This window comes from Cervus elaphus, chromosome 30 (assembly GCF_910594005.1).
Source record: "Cervus elaphus chromosome 30, mCerEla1.1, whole genome shotgun sequence".
NCBI lineage: Eukaryota > Metazoa > Chordata > Mammalia > Artiodactyla > Cervidae > Cervus > Cervus elaphus.
Genome location: NC_057844.1, coordinates 52,154,855 through 52,170,806, shown reverse-complemented (window position 1 = coordinate 52,170,806; position 15,952 = coordinate 52,154,855).

Here is a 15,952-nt window from a genome sequence, read left to right as displayed (position 1 = left end):
TGATGAGTTATTTTACTACTTTTTCTGTTTTGTATGTGTTTAAAATTTTCCATGGGCTTCCCTGGTAGCTCAGCTGGTAAAGAATCCTGCAATGCGGGAGAAAATGAAGTGAAAGTGGTTCAGTTGTGTCAGACTCTTTGTGACTCCATGGACTATACGGTTCATGGAATTCTCCAGAGCAGAATACTGGAGTGGGTAGCCAGTTCCCTTCTCCAGGGGATCTGCCCAAACCAGGGATTGAACCCAGGTCTCCCACATTACAGGCAGATGCTTTACCAGCTGAGTCACCAGGGAAGCCCAGGAATACTGGAGTGGGTAGCGATCCCTTCTCCAGTGGATCTTCCCAACCCAGGAATTGAACCAGGGTCTCCTGCATTGCAGGCAGATTCTTTACCAACTGAGCTATCAAGGAAGCCCAGGAGATCCCAGTTCAACTCCTGGGTTGGGAGGATCCCCCAGAGAAAGGATGGGATACCCACTCCAGTATTCTTGGGCTTCCTTGGTGGCTCAGACAGTAAAAAATCTGCCTGCAATGAGGGAGACCTAGGGTTTGATCCCTGGTTTGGCCCCTGGAGGAGAGCAGGGCATGGCAACCCACTCCAGTATTCTTGCCTGGAGAATCCCCACAGAGGAGCTTGGCAGGCTACAGTTCATGGGGTCGCAAAAGACTCAGACTCAACTGAGCAATTCAACACAGCAGCACAAACCATAATATAATGTTTTTAAATGAATCAAAATGCTGAATATCATGGTAATATGATACCTCCAGTTATCCATTAGCAAAACAAACAAAATAAAAATTGACTTGCAAAAGAAAAAAAGAACGGTGTTTTATTATGTGATCCTATATGGTATCTCATACACACACACACACACACACACACACACACACACAAGCATACATAAGCCTGCACCTCTCCAACATTTATTCTATTCTATTCAATTCAATCCTATTCTATATATACGTTCAACTACTCTTACCTATAATCTAGATTTTCTTTCTGACAAATAACTTTAATAAAATCTTAGAAACTATATAAAATAAGAGGGATATTGAGCTGTGATAAAAGTTGTTTTAGTCAAAGGGAGATTATCCAGAATTGTTTCTTTCCATCTATATTATTAACCTGTAAATTTGCTATATGTCTGTACATGAGCAAGAAATCTAGTTTTGGTCAAATGATTAACTATTATTAAGTCAAATTGTGTATTTGGGAAGGGGGAGAAATATTAAAAATAATATTCAAGAACAATGATTATTATATAATCTTTCTAATGTATGGGCAATCAGATTATATTTTGGCCAAAGTTTTGCTTAATATATTTTATAAAATATTTCTTTCTTTACTTGTTTTTGTGTTCTATTTAAGAGAGAGAGGGCATATTGTTTTTATCCAAGATCTCATTGTATAAAGAAGTCAACAACTAACTGCTAGTCAAGAAATCAAGGCAGCAAAGTAAACACAAACTTCTATTTTTAGTCACTAGGAACTCATCCAAAATGTAGACAGAAATAAACATGTAATTTAAACATACTGATGTTACAGTCACAAAACAAATTAAATATTCTGGAAGGGATTATCCATCTCTCTCAATGCGTGTGATCATTTTTAGTAGAGGTACAAATACTGCTCTGTATTGGCTGCAGAAAGAGAAACATGTGTTAGTAAAATAATAACAGCTTTTCATTTCTCCCTGTGAGAGAAGACTCTTAAGTGACTTCTCCCTGTTACTTTGGGTAATAAATGAACCCTGGAATGCTAGCAGGGAGAATATAGCACAACGTGTTAAGGAAATATGGATGGGCACTGATGTTCCATCAGATGCACTAAAAATAGCTCCATGCTGGGAATTCCTTTTTTATCAGACAACACGGGGGCCAGTTTCTCATCCTATGAACACCGGTGGACTCTGTGGGAAACAGCCTGCCCTTTTTTATTTTTAAAGCCAATATTGTGCCTTATCTGGAAATCTGAACAAAAAGTCCTGCTAAGTGATTGGCAGCCTCTTCTCTACTTGAAATAGAGAATATGGCTGTGATAATTATGATCTAACATATTTTGAAGAAAACCAAACAGTCAAACAGGAAAAGTTTATTTATACTCTCCTGGAGGAAAGAGGAAATAATTTCAAAACTTAAATATTTTGCGTGAGAAACTAGTCACAAATCTTACCACAGGTGATCTAGTGAGAATCTTCCCTCTTTCATGCACAGAGAGATTATAATCATGACATAGGTTAAAAGAAAACCAGTTTTTTGTCATAAACTAAGATGAAATCTTATAAAACCTGATTTTATCTGACAAAATGTCTAGGGCAGGAAACTGGCTGCTTTATCAATCCTAAATGATAGAATAATGGTTCTCAAGTTGTAGACCATAAAAATTAAGCAAAAATATTTTGCATGTAAGATTCCTAGACTTAGTCACAATGCAGGCCTGTTGTGACTCAGATTTATCAGTGATGAAATTAGATACACTAGAATTTCTTCCCACTGGTAACATTTGCAGTCATCGAGAATGGACTTTCTGAGCGCAACATTTCCACCTCCTGGTGCAATAGCATCCTCTTTTCAAATGATAGTACAAAACACAGAAACGTGTATCCTCCCTTGTGGGGAAGGGTTTTAATCCTGAAATATAGCTTATAATAATAGTCTAAAAGAGTTACTAAATTTGGTTTCCAAATTGAAAAAGAAATTTATCATTCATTATTATTTAATGAAACATTCAGAAACTAGTAATACAATTATTCTTCATTGTGGGTCAATATTTATTTTAAAAATAATAGAAACTGAAGAATAATAACAATGACATATAAGCCCATCATATACTACTATTTATTATGTATTATATTCTGGATTTTTCCTAGAATTCTAGAATTTTTCCTATTAGATTTTCCCTAGGATATCCTATAATATTACATATTATATTCTAGGATTTTTCCTCAGTATTTCCTGTTATTAACTCAGCAAACCATGGCAAACTAGGTACAACGAGTATTGTCATTTGACAGATAAGGAAACTATGGCGACCTGTCCAAGATTATGGGAAGGGTTCTGTAGCAAAGTTAAGCTTTGGAACCAGAAACTTTGACTCTAGCATCCATGTGCCTGACAATTGTGCTGGTTTGACTATGACTTTTTAAAAAGATAATGAACTCTTCATTTTTATAGCTTGCTGATGAGATCGAAATATTTGCTGTGAAGCGATAGTTGTCAGTAGGGCTTCCCTAGTAGCTTAGCTCATAAAGAATCTGCCTGCAATGTTGGGAGACCTGTGTTCAATTCCTGAGTTGGAAAGACCCCCTGAAGAAGGGAACGGCTAGCCACTCCAGTATTCTGGCCTGGAGAATTCCGCGGACTATACAGTCCTTGGGGGTCACAGAGTGGACAGGACTGAGAGACTTTCACTTTCAACAACTGTCAACTGTCTTTTTCAAAATATTTCAGTTGAGTGCATATCCTGTGTTCCTATTCTTTTATCTTATGACTATTGGTGTTTTTTAATTGGACGTGATTTTAAAAATTGTATTTTCTTTTTTTTTTTAGCCACACAGCCTGGCTTGTGGTATCTTATATCCCTGACCCAGGATCAAACCTGGGGCACTGGCACAGAGAGTGCCAAGCCCTAACCACTGGATTGCCAAAGAATTCCCTAAAACTTGTATTTTTCAATCCAAAGAAAAAAAGGTTATAGAATGAACCCTTGGGATCACAAATTAATATTTGCATTATTTTCAACTTTTTGTAAAATGGTTATCTTTCATGATAGAATTTTAAAAGTTGTAAACCCAGAATTTTGTGCTAAAGAATGAGAAGAAAACTCAATTCCTTTCCATTTTCAGTTTCCACCAGTCTACTTTTTATACTACTTACGCCTGTGCTAATCAGAATTTTTAAAGGAGTTTTGATTGATTACTTACAATTTGCAAAGGGAACTCCTGAATTTTTCCTATTCCCTTAAAGGATTTCTGGGTGGGAACAAACAGGAAAAAATACAGTCTGTGGAAACTTGCCTAGGCTTGCTGATGAGGAAAGAGAATTCCTACTAAAACTAGTAACTGTGGTTTCTCCAAAAATGTAAGAACCTCCTGTCAACAATCACAGTGGGCAAGTATCTAGTTAGACCACCATGGAAGATAGATGTGGGGGGAAAACTTAAAGATTTGACTTTAGCAGTATTTTGGGTACTTTGTAATCATTAAATTGTGTACAATTCAGTCATCTAAATTAGAGCATAATCCAGCAAAAATTATACATGTTATTGTTGCTTTTTCTGCTTCATATTTGTGTGAGAGAGAGGAGAAGAGAGAGAGGAATATGTTTGTGTTACATTATGAATGTAAAAGTGCTGCAAACAGATAAAATAGTTAAAATAGTTTACCTGTTGAAAAGTTTCCTATTATTTTTTGGTGTTTGTTATTTAAATTCAGCAGACAAGAGCTTTAGTAAGTATATGAATAGACAATGTCCCTTAGAGCCTAATAGTAATGTGCTCAGTAGAGGATCTTTCTCTCTGAAGCTAATTTTCAGCAACTGCAAAAATCAAATTTTCATGCATTCAATCCATTTGATAAATTTTTCCCTTATTCACCCATGATTGTCCCAAACTGTTGATATCAATTTTATTAGCATGTCATGTGAAACAACCTCTTAGGGAGAAAAAATAACAAGATCTTTAAATGTACCTGTTTTGTCAGGGTCATGTGCACCCATCACTGGGATGTTCTGCATATTTGCTACTGAGTCTACTACTAGAAGTTTGGATCATGTAGCAAAATGACGGAAGAGCATGCACTGTCCACTGTGGCCTTGAACAGACCCATTCTATTCCTTGTAGTCGAGTATTCTCTAGGCTTCAGAGGTGGCAATTGTGGTGGCAATAGTGGTAAAGAATCCACCTGCCAAAAGATGTGACTTTGATCCCTGGCTCGGGAAGATCCCCTGAAGGAGGAAGTAGCAACCTACTCCAGTATTCTTGCCTGGAAAATTCCATGGGCAGAGGAACCTGGCAGGCCAAAGTCCCTGGGGTTGCAGAGTCGGACACGACTGAGTGCACACTGTTATTAGAGCATTCTCACTCACGCCCGAAGGGATGGACTGGAATCCAGTCGCCATCCATCTCTTCCTGTCCTGCCTTGTCAGGGTTTGCAGTACACTAGTGGTTGCAGCTGAGGATTGCTAATTTCATTCTCGGGGATACCTGTCTCAGGCATACCATGGGAGTTTGATGGCTTTTGGAAATTCCAAAATGTACCACAGTTGCTACTAAGGGAGGAGAGGACTCTTCATCAACTTAGCAAAAATTTGATGAAAGGGTGAAAATAGGCATGTACAGTTATGGTAGCTTCTTTGGGGCATCCAGAGGCAAACCATAAAAATGAAGAAAGATAAGCCCTGTGGGGGAAGTACATGGGAAACTTACTTTGGGATATTTCACATAGATTTTAAGGGTTCTGACTTTTAAGTTTACTTTTCCAAGGCTATCATTCCCAAGCTCAAAACTAACACTGAAAAGCAGAATTTGGGGATATTTCTTCGGGAAATGTGTATTAAGCTCTTCAATGTGATAGGCATTGGAGTAAGGAAGATAGACACTCCTGTCTAGGAAAGTACAGTTTAGTGACTTGCCAGAAAATTAAACTGACTTAAGGAAGGCAAATCAAGTTTCTTGATTAACAGTTGTGACAGTAATATATGACCGAATGTAATCATCAATAAGTGATATAATTTTAACAATTTTTCAAACACAGCTAGAAGTACACTGGTTAGTACACTAACCCAGGATTGAAATGAAGCCAAAGGCTAAGTAAAGAATCACTAACAAAAAAAAAAAAAAAAAAAGAATCACTAACTTTTATTTTCTAATAAGCTAATATTTCAGGATTATAACTTTTTGATATGACTAAACATTAATCCTTAAAAGCACACTTTATCTGGGAGTTAGTACTAGGCATGAATGAAAGGATGTTTATAAAGGGAAAGATGAGAAATCAAAATGCATGTTATGATACGTAATCATGTTCAGTTCAGTTCAGTCGCTCAGTCATGTCCGACTCTTTGCAACCCCATGAACTGCAACACGCCAGGCCTCCCTGTCCATCACCAACTTCCAGAGTTTATTCAAACTTATGTTCACTGAGTCAGTGATGCCATCCAACCATCTCATCCTCTGTCCTCCCCTTCTCCTCTTGCCTTCAATCTTTCCCAGCAGCAGGGTCTTTTCAAATGAGTCAGCTCTTTGCATCAGATGGCCAAAGTATTGGAGTTCCAGCTTCAACATCAGTCCTTCCAGTGACTATTCAGGACTGATTTTCTTTAGGATGGATTGGTTGGATCTCCTTGCAGTCCAAGGGACTCTCAACAGTCTTCTCCAACACCACAGCTCAAAAGCATCAATTCTTCAGCAGTCAGTTTTCCTTATAATCCAACTCCCACATCCATACATGACTACTGGAAAAAACCATAGCCTTGACTAGGTGAACCTTTGTTGGCAAAGTAATGTCTCTGCTTTTTAATATGCTGTCTAGATTGGTCATAACTTTTCTTCCCAGAAGTAAGCATCTTTTAATTTCATGGCTGCAGTCACCATCAGCAGTGATTTTGGAGCCCCAAAAAAAATAAAGTCTGCCACAGTTTCCACTGTTTCTCCATCTATTTACCATGAAGTGATGGGAGTGGATATATAATCATATACATAAACACAATTCACAAATTATATATATTAATGTATATGAGCAATCATGAAGATGTTAATGTAAGTGTCTAACAAGATAATAGTAGACAGATTCTTAGTTAATATGATTACACTGAATCCTCCAACAGCTTGTGGCAATACTATCTTTTATTTCAAAAGCATTATTTATGAATACATAGTTTCTGGTGTTCAATTTAAAATTACTTAAAAAAAAAGCCATGTTTTTCAATAAGACAGGCTTATCTACACAGGATTGAAATTCCACCCACATTCATAAAGTACCACACGCCTGACTTCTGAAGTGGGTCAGTGTTTGGGAAGAAGTCTCCTCATTGTTACACTGTCTGCATGTGAACATGGGGTATGTGGGGAGAAGAGCGAGGCTGCCCAAAGTACAGGTCACGCACACTCATTTCTGGGCCCAGCCTCAGCTGACTTATTTGGGACACTCAGATCCAGTGAGGCAGCACTCCGGCCCAGTCAGCCTGCTGCCTCTCTCATTGCTGCCCTGCCTCCCCACCTGAATAGCAAGTGCCCCTCAGGTGCTGGTAAAGCACTTCTGGAAGTGGGCTGAGCCGGAGTCTGCCCAGCAACAGCTGTCAGCAGGGTGGTAGTATACCTGATTGGGATTTATGTAGATCATACTGGAACTTCCCATGAGCATCCGCAGCCAAGGGTTGGTTTGTGCCCTGCAGCATGCTAGAAGTCCCCCGGGAATGACCCCCCAATGTGTGGTGGTGTGTCAGCTGTCTCCATGTTGTCTCCAAGTGGTTTGTGGTCTGGTTTGCACATAGCACATGGAGACTGAAGATTTGGAGGCTAGAAACAGCTTAGGATCACAAGTCAAGACCAGGGCAAAGGCTGCCCATGATAAGATCTCTGCGTACATCCCTCAGTTAACATTCACCAGGATAAGAGACATCAGTCCCTCTCCTCAAACCACAGTTTCCATTGGCACCTGATGTGGTAACATTTGTCCCACACTTAGTATTTTACATCAAAATTGCTCAGCCCCATATAAAGGACTATTGAACAGAAAAAAATATTTCAAAATGATATAACTGATAAGGAGTTATATCCAATGTATGTGTAAACAGTTCATACAACTCAACAGCAAAACATATATAATCTGATTTAAAAATGGGCAGAAGACCTGAATAGACATTTTTTTCAAAGAAGACATTCAGCAGGCCAACAGGCAGGTGAAAAGATCCCCAACATTGTTAATCATCAGGGAAATCAAAACCACAATGAGATATCACCTCACACCTGTCATAATGGCTGCCGTCAAAAAGACCACAAATAGAGGCTTCCCTGGTGGCTCAGTGGTAAAGAATTCACCTGACAATGTAGTAGACACGGGTTCAATCCCTGATCTGGGAAGATCCCACATGCCGTGGAGCAGTTAAGCCAGTATGCCACAGTTAATGAGCCTGTGCTCTAGAATCCAAGAACCACAATGACTGAAGCCCCCACAAGCCCTAGAGCCCATCATCTGCAACAAGAAAAGCCCCACACTGCAACTAGAGAGTAGCCCCTGCTTGCCACACCTGGAAAAATAGCCCTCGCAACAACAAAGACCCAGCATAGCCAAAATAAATAAACAAATAACTTAAAAAAAAAAAAGACTACAAATCACAAATGTTAGTGAGGCTGCGGAGAAAAAAAGAACCCTTGTACACTCTTGGGAATGTAAATTGGTACAGCCACCGTGAAAAAAACAGTATGGGGTTTTTTCAAAACACTAAAAATAGAACTACCATATGACCCAGCAATTCCACTCTTGGGTATATAGCCAAAAAATAAAAACACTAGTTTGAAAAGATACATGCACCCCAGTGTTCACGGAAGCATTATTTACAATAGCCAAGATATGGAAGCAACCCAAGTGTTCATCAACAGATGAATGGATAAAGAAGATGTGGTATAAATATACGAAGGAATACTCCTCAGCCATAGAGAAGAATGAAATTTTGCCATTTGTAACAACATGGATAGACTTTGAGGGTTGGACAAAGAAAAACAAACATTGTATGATATCACTTGTAGCTAGAATCTAAAAATATAAAACAAAATGAATATATAGCAAAACAGAAACAGACTGATAGGTATGGAAAACAAACTAGTGATTACCAGTCAGGAGAGGGAAGTAAGGAGGGGCAGGCTAGGGGTATGGGATTAAAAGATGCAAACTACTATGTACAAAATAGATGAGCAACAAGCTTATATTGTACAATACAGGGAATTATAGACATTACTTTGTAATAACTTTTAATGGAGTATAACTTCTAAAAATATTGAATCACTGTGCTGTACACTTGAAACTAATATAAGGTTGTAAGTCAACTATACTTCAATAAAAAATAAATTTATAAAAAAGGATCCTTGATCGACAGGAAGATTCAGATATCATACTATGAGCTGAAGGAGAAAGCAGTCAGCCAGTCTCCTGAGGTTACACTGCAATATCTCAATCCTAGGACTCTTATGTGGCCCCAAATGAAACTGAAAGGTCTCTGAGAAAGCAAACTACTTCTGCAGATCCACTACAATAACATCTCTCATTTGATTAGCCTTTATCTTAGTGCTAATTAAGAACAACAACAATAATAATAGTAAACACTTATCTACTGTTTTTTAATGTGCCTGGCCCTTTCTAAGAGTTCTCATTTAATCCTCACAGAAACATAAGAAGGTATGGTTTCTTATGTACCCATTCTACAGATGAGAAAACTGAGACATTGAGAGGTCAACTAATTTGGCCATACGTGGTAAACGTTGTGCCAGGATAGGTTCTCTTAACCATATGATTTGCTGATTCTTATTTATATTATAATTTTTAGTGTGTGTGCTTATCTGCTTTATTTTCTCAATGCAGATTAGCTGAGGAACTAGGACAATAGTGTTGGGAGACAGATGGAGGTAGGTTTTCAGAGACAAGACGGAGAAGTCATACTGAAACAAAAGAGGCAGAAAAAAAGAAAAGCCAGAACTATATCACCACACGGTACCATATACATGCTTGTTTTCTAAAATGACGCCATATTTGCAAGGTAAGTTTGTTTTATACTAAATGAAGTCAGCCTGTCAGAGAAAGACAAATATCATAAGATGTTGCTTATATGCATAATCAAAAAAAAAAGATAATACAAAAGAACTTATATATAAAACAGACCCACAGACACAGAAAACAAATTTATTATTACCAGTGGGCAAATGGAGGGGGATAAATTAGGCATTTGGAATTAACATATACACACTACTATAATAGATAACCAACAAGGACCTACTATACACCATAGAGAACTGTACTTGAAATTTTGTAGTAACCTATAAGAGAAAAGATGAGATGGTTGGATGGCATCATGACTCAATGGACACGAGTTTGAGCTAATTCTGGGAGATGGTGAAAGACAGGGAAGCCTGGTGTGCTACAGTCTGTGGGGTCACAAAGAGTCAGACATGACTTGGTGACTGAACAATAGCAACAACAGAAGAGAAAAGAATCTGAAAAAAAAAAAAAGATTTTTATGTATGTATAATTGGATCACTTTGCCGTACACCTGAAACTAACTCTACATTGTAAATCAACTACACTTCAATTAAAAACAAAGAAAAGAAGGAAGAGAAAGAAAGAAGCAAGCTTGTTTTAGTGATACCATCTAGAAGGTAGAAGGCAGGGATTTGATTAAAATAGCTTAGATAAATTTTTATCCTAAGGGATAAAGATGAAGAAAAAAGATAACTGTTTGAACAGGTAAGAAATGTACTTCCTTATGAAAGCAGAATAAATACTTTGTAATCAGTATTATCTTTTTATATGTAAATTTCCCTAATAGAACAGCTTCAGGGGAGAAAAGCAGCCTTCTTATTAATCCTGAAGACCTTTTACTACTCCATCACTAAACTAGGAATAAAATAAACTCAGAAGCAAAGATTTTTCTTGTTTGTACTTGGTCCTGAGTGTTTCCACTGCCTCTCCATACTTCCCCCCACTTAGCAATTCAGAATCTTGCATACCTGGGTGAACAGAATGAATGAGAAAACTTTGTTTTCACAATGTTGTATTTGGAGATCAGCATTCTTTGAATATACATGCCAACAATGGAAAGTGTCTCTTGAACTGTCTAAGCAGTGTAACCTCCTTAAAACTTTTCAGTAGAGCTTTATTCACTGGGCAACATACGTCATGTCCTGTTGTGTAACACCCCGTATTTCAAGACCTTTTCCCAAAAGTCCCCTTTTCCACGTCATAGCCCTCATCATTGTCTCTAGGGTATGTATCATAGCAGCATCAGCAAGAAGTTTAGGATCTGGCTCTTCCCAAAATCCTACAGGAAAAATACAGCATCTTTTTGTTCTGACAACGTACAAAAATGCACCTCTCTGAAGTGTCCCTAGACTCCCTTTTCCTCCACTCCCTCACAATTAAACTCTTTGTCATCTCAGCTTCTATGGCATTTTATTTAAATTCTTCTATAGTGTAATATTGCCACTGTGTGCTAAAAGTTGCTTCAGTCTGTGTCCAACTCTTTGCAACCCTATGGACCGTAGCCCACCAGGCTCCTCTGTCCATGGGATTCTTCAGGCAAGAAAACTGGAGTGGGTTGCCATGTCCTCCTCCAGGGGATCTTCTCAACTCAGGGATCAAATCCACGTCTCATGTGTCTCCTGCGTTGGCAGACAAGTTCTTTACATCTAGTGCCACCTGGAAAGCCCATAAATCATGGTAATTTTACTTTATAAATATTTATTAAGGATCTACTCTGAGCTAGACAATTGATATACAATGAATGTGAATGAGGTAGATAAACAACTACTACTTATAAAGTACTTTGATCTAGTGAGAGAATCAGACAAATAATGGACAATACAACACGGTGAGAAATGTACCATAAAAGAATAAGAACGGGGAGTGATAGCCCCAATCTTTCAAATTGAGGATCCAGAAAAGGAACAAGGACAGAGGTGACTGAAAATGTTTGAGACCTGACTATGAACTCTTGCTTATCTACCTTCTACACCCAATGGAGACAGACAAGGAGGATAACATTCTTTCCTACTGAGGACTAAAAGCAATGCACAGACTCCTTTGTAACATGACTCTGGTCAGCAGATTACTGAGATCCCTTGCTACACTTTCAGGGAGACTGCAAGGTCAAATTATTTCCAAAAAATTGCAAAGAATTTGTAAAATTCTTTTTTAACCACTTTCCTTTTATTGTATTGACATTTACACAGAAAAGAAAACTATTGGCCCCTTAGCACAAATCAAGGCAGTGGAACCAAAATATTGTGATCATTGAATAGTTGACCTCCATCATTCACAGAGGGGCACAAGAAGTCAGTTAACTTAAGAATATTCTCAGTGAAGCAGTAAAACAATTTTTTAAATTAAATCTCAGCATTTGAAATCAGGTCTTTAAGGTGTCCGTGTAATAAAGTGGGAAGTATAAAAAAAGCAATTCTGTAGCCTACAGAAGTGTGAGGGTCTCAGAAGAAAGCACTGGTGTGATTGTGAGTTGCAAGTTGAACTAGCTACTCTATTCATGGAACACAATTTTCACCTGAAAAACTTTTTAACAGACAAACTATGGTTATTCAGATTTGGGTATTTGGCAGGCATTTTCTCAGCATGAACCAAGTAAGTCTGTTACTTCAAAAAATAAATGACAGTATTTGTTGACTAACTGAATTCACCCCGGTTTCCCAGGTGGCTCAGTGGTAAAGAATCCGCGTACCAATGCAGGAGCCACAGAAGACACAGATTCGAGCCCTAGATTGGGAAGATTCCCTGGAGCAGGAGATGGCAATCTGCTCAATATTCCTTCCAGGATAATCCATGGACAGAGGAGCCTGGTGGGCTACAGTCCATGGGGTGTCACAGTCAGACATAACTGAGCATGCATGCACACAACTAAATCCAAGCTTTCAACTGGAAAATAGAATTTCAGAAGATTTGTATCTATAACCTTGAGTTAGACAACATTATAATACTTAAAAGTATTCTGATGAAATGGCAAGGATATTAACAAATATGATTTTTTAAATGTTTTATATGAACTTTGCCAACACTTGGCAAATTTTTAAAGCAGACTAATAAATGATGTTACAAAATCATGCATGGGAAAGATTCATTCAAAGAGCAAGATGATCCAATAAATTTAATAGAAAGATCAAGAAAAATTTGTTGATATGGGTTCAGATTTCATACTGTACCCAACCTTTAAGAGAGAAAGTTTTGAGTCAAAGAATATCCACAATTTTCAAAAAAATCTATTAAAATACCCTTCCCTTTTCTAATGCAAATCTTCAGAAGGCCTGATTTTCTTTATACATTTCAACCAAAACAACATATTTCAGCAGATTGAATGCAGAAACAGATATGAGAATTCAGTCATCTTCATTAAACCAGTTGTGAAAGAGATATACACAAATATAAAATAATATCAATTATTAAAACATAAATATTTTTTAAAATCATTCTCAGTTTTAAGTCCTAATGTAACATACACCGTAGATATAACCCACACAAATAAAAGTTCTTTGGGGTCCCCAATATTTTCAAAGTGCAAAGGGGTCTTGAGATATAAAAGTTTGAGAACTCATGCTAAAATGATAGTCAATATGATGTCATTATATGAGTTTAATAATACCAGGAAAGTGATATTAAACCACTGTCTCATATTTATATAATACCTTGTCACTGAAAAGAACTCTCACATCACATCATTTGAGTTAGATAGGTCAGAAAGCTGAGAGTCAGAGGTTAATTAGCTTAAAAAGATAACATTGCTAGTAAAGTATGAGAACTGAGACAAGTTGTGACCCCTCGTTCAATGCTCCTTCCACCATATCCATTTATCTCTGGTTTAGGTTACACATACTTTTCAGAACTCTCATGAGCTCAAAATCCTCACTGCTCAACGCTTTGCACTCTTATTTTCTTCCTTTCCTTGTTCTTACATTTGCTTAAATGTCTTGGCTTTGCCAACATCAATGGGCAACTAATTACCCTTAGATAATGTGTAATATGGACACATACTCTAAATCAAACTACACTTTACTCATATCTGTCTACTTAAAAAAAAAAAATCCAGCGATATCTTTTATACAAACAACCAGAGCAGAAGTTGTTTATAGTCCTTCTGGAAAACAAAAGGATCCATACTTCCTACACAGGCCTCATAAATAAATAACAGAGCTGGGATGATCTCAGTTCCCACCCTACAGCTTCCAGATAAATTCCTCCTAGTAACCTAAACAGGCTCTTTCTGGGCCCCATCTGGAAGAGGTCACTGATTGTTAGGTTTATGGCCCCTATTCCTTGTAAACCTCTTAAATCTAGGTTATACTGATCACACAGAATGCCCAGGCTCTTACCTTCAGAGTGGAGTTTAACACCAACTTGACATGATATGATTCCATGAGAACTTTTCATAGTCTTTATTTTATTTGCTGCAATTGAAAGTTCAAACATAATATCACCAAATTATTCTCTTTCATACCACCCTTCATTTTTCTCAAGTGTCCTAGTTTGCTTTTATTGTCTCCCTATGAAATGATATAGCTATTTCTGATATTACTTCTCAGTATGATTTCTGTGATTATTCTGATAATCCTTCAATATTCTTGTTTTCAAAGTAGTTTCCTTTCTTCAGTACTTCTATAATACTTTGTAACTCCCCATACACTCCTAGTATAGAGGAAGCATGCAAGAAACACTTACTCAATAAACAAATTCATGAAGGCATGAATGAAGACACTGCTTGATTATTTAATTTGCCTTGATCACCTTTGGATCAATATTATTCAAAATTCCCCAAATACCCATATGTGGAGATATTAATGGAAATATCTTAAGTTAATACATTTGATTAATTTACAGTAACATCTTAAAAATCATAAAACATCTAGGAATAAATCTAATAAAAGATGTGTAATACCCCCACATTGAAAACTATAAAAAATTACTGATAGAAATCAAAAGTTTAAGTAAATAATGGGATGTACCATGTTCATCCTTGCTCCTTGGAAGGAAAGTTATGACAAACCTAGAGAGCATATTAAACAGAAGAGACATCACTTTGCTGACAAAGTCCAGGTAGTCATAGCTATGGTTTTTCCAGTAGTCATGTATGGATGTGAGAGTTGGACCATAAAAAAGGCTGAGTGCCAAAGAATTGATGCTTTTGAATTGTGGTGCTAGAGAAGACTTTTGAGAGTCCCTTGGACGGAAAGGAAATTTAGCCAGTCAATCCTAAAGTAAATCAGCCCTGAATATTCATTTGAAGGACTGATACTGAAGCTGAAACTCCAATACTTTGGCCACCTGATGCGAAGAGCCGATTCACTGGAGAAGATTCTGATACTGGGGAAGATTAAAAGCAAGAGGAGAAAGGCTTGGCACAGGATGAGATAGTTAAAATCATTGACTCAATGGACATGAATTTGAGCAAACTCAGAGATATAGTGGAGGACAGAGGAGCCTGGAGTGCCACAGTTTATGGGGTTGAAGAGTCAGACACAGTTTAGTGACAACAACAGCTACAACCATGATCATGAGTTGAAAGGCTCCATATGTTTAAAATGTTTGTTCTTTCTATATTGATCTTTACATTCATTGTAATTCAAACCAAAATCCTAGCAGATATTTTATGGAATTTGATAAGACAATTCTAAAATGTGTTTGAAAATGTGGAGAACTGTGACTAGCCCTTGGCAAAGAAGGTTACTTTAAGAAGTCAAGCCTTATTATAAAGGATTATTATAGTATTTAAGACAGTGTGACATTGGCTCAAGGATATACAACCAGTGAAAAAGTAGAGCGCATGGAGGAACTGATCCATAATGAGTACTGTCACCTAGTTTATGACAAAGGTGACAATGCAGTGCAGTGGGGAAAGATGGGCTTTATAAATTAATAGCTTGGGGTCAGTTGAATATCTGTACGGATAAAGGTCAGTCACGACTACATCCCCCAAACTCACAGAACACACAAAAACTAGTTTTAAATGTTAAGGAGTTCTAAATGTGAAAAGTAAACAATGAAACTGTTGAAAGAAAATATCAGAATCTTCATGACCTGAAGTCTAGGCAAAAACTACTAAAATAAGGAACAAAATGCACTAGCCATGAAAGAAAAAAATTACAACTTAAACTTCTCTATGATAATTAAGAACTTACATTTATCAAACCATGATCAACACCTGAAAAGGCAGTACATAGAATGGCATAAGATTTTTGCTAGTCAC